Below are 2,252 nucleotides of genomic sequence, written 5' to 3'. Positions count from 1 at the left end.
GTGAGATACTGAACGCCTTCCCCCAAGATCAGGAGCCAGGTACCTGCTCTCCCACTTCTGCTCAACTCTGTGCCAAGATCCTAGACGGTGTGCTAAGGCATAAAGTTCTAGAAAGGGAGAAATAAAACGGTCTTTGTTGATGACATGATCGCGATGTACAAAATCTGAGGAAATGTACAAATGAGATACTAGAATGAGTTCAGCAAGGTTTTAGGATACAGTCAATGTGCAACAATTCATTTTTTAGATTTGATTATTATTATTTATTCTTTTTTTTTTTTAAACACAAGACTTCATTATCCCCGTTACAAAGGGCAGGTCTTCGCAGGATGAGGGAGGGAGTTCTGATGGGGAGGAGGCGCCTACTTGCCAGCGATGAGCGGGGTCTGCAGGGCTGTGATGACCGAGTCCCCGTGCAGGAATGTCTTGGAGATGTGGCGGTCCTTCCTGACTGTCCTTGCCGCTCTTGGGGACTCGGTCCACATCCTCCAGCACCACGTTGCCGTGCCCGTCGGAGGCCTTGTTGTGGCTGTGGGTGAACACTAGGGTGTCGTTCTTGACTGACTCTGTGAGCACGGAGAGCGGACCCATGTCATACCCCCCTCCTCCCACTTCTCTGGCTCCTCTGGGGTCATGCCATGCTTGGGCCCGTCAAGGAGGCTCACGGTGGTAGCCGCTGCACCCCCAGGTCAGGGCCGCCTCCTCTGGGCTGCGTCTGCATCTAACAACTTACTGTTTTACATGTTGAATGTGTAGGCATAAATTCAACAAAATGTGTGCAAGCTCTGCATTGAACGTACGAAACACATCAGAGAGTCAGGACCAGAATGAACAGCGTGAGTTGCTGTGTTCGTGGGTTGGAACACTCAAAAGTTTAAGAGGTCCATCCTCCCTGAATCGACCGATAGTTTCAATGCAACCCCGATCAGTGTGGCAGCCAGAATATTTTAGGAATTGACAAACTGATTCTAACATATCTGTGGAAAGGCAAAGAATCTAGAAGAGTCAAAACAATTTTGAAAAAGAACAAAGCTGGAGGGCAAACACATCTGCTTCAAGATATATTATAAAGCGACAATAATCAGTACAGTTGGTATTGGTGTAAAGATCAAACAGACATCCCTACTGCAGAAGGAGGGGCAGGAGGAGGAAGAGGAAGAGGGAAAGGGTGGAGAGAGGGAGGGAGGAAGAAAGATAAGAAAGAAGGGATGGAGACAGGAAGGGAAGGAGGACGGAAGGGAGGGAGGGAACACTGATCCTTACTTCATATTAATAGAAAAATCAACTTGAAATGGAACTTAAATGAAAATTAAAACAGATAAAGCTATACAAATTCTAGAAGAAAACAAAGGAGAAAAACCTTTGTGACCAGGAATTGGGCAGATATTTCCTAGAAAAGACAGAGGAACAAACCATAGAGGAAGAAATTTTGACTTCATCAAATTAAAAACTTCTTATTTTCCAAAATCTCCTTTAAAAACTGAAAAGGAATCAGATACACAGCACTGTATCTGCATGACCATTCCATCGCACACCTGAGTTAACTGTCAGAGGATGGGAAAACTTTCTGGGATGACAGAAATATTCCACACTAGACGGCAGCGGTGGTTACGCGACTATATGACTTGTGAAAAGTCATTGAATCACATCCTTAAAACTGATAAATTTTACTTTATGTAAATTACAATTCAGAAAACTGAATTTAAAAATTAACTTATTTCTATTGATAGTAAATATACCGATAATAAAAAAATATACCGATAATAAAAAAAACCTAAAAACAAAACTATAAAAAATAATGCCTCTTATGATAGCATCAAACATAAAATGCTTAGAAATAAAATTAATGAAAGATATACAAGACCTGTATACTGTGTACTGTGCGTGTACTGAAAACTACAACCCATCGCTGAGAACAAGTGAACAAGATCTAAATAAATGGAGAGATATAACGTGTGCATGGATTGGGGGACACAGTATTATTAAGATGTCCATTTTCCCTATAACTGATAGAGGAGATTTAACATAACCCTCAAAAAATCTCAGCAGACTTTTTTGGTAGTAAGTGGCAAGCTGATTTAAAGTTTATATGGAGGGGCGCCTGGGTGGCTCAGCTGGTTAAGTGTCTGCCTTCAGCTCAGGTCATGGTCCCGGGGTCCTGGGTGCGAGCCCCGGCATTGGGCTCCCTGCTCCTCGGGGAGCCTGCTTCTCCCTCTCCTTCTACTGCTCCCCCTGCTTGTCCACTCTCACTC

The 2,252-nt window shown here is 43.5% G+C and overlaps 1 pseudogene; it reads right to left on the bottom strand.

Moving 5' to 3' along the window:
• Window positions 1-330: 330 nt before the first annotated feature.
• On the bottom strand, window positions 331-1,200 carry LOC115940537 (small nuclear ribonucleoprotein Sm D2 pseudogene; annotated as a pseudogene).
• Window positions 1,201-2,252: the final 1,052 nt, after the last annotated feature.

Source organism: Leptonychotes weddellii, chromosome 6, assembly GCF_054177405.1.
Source record: "Leptonychotes weddellii isolate Sample4059 chromosome 6, ASM5417740v2, whole genome shotgun sequence".
Taxonomy (NCBI): Eukaryota; Metazoa; Chordata; class Mammalia; order Carnivora; family Phocidae; genus Leptonychotes; species Leptonychotes weddellii.
The sequence above is the reverse complement of the archived record's forward strand: the minus strand, read 5'-3'. Positions and strand labels throughout refer to the sequence as shown.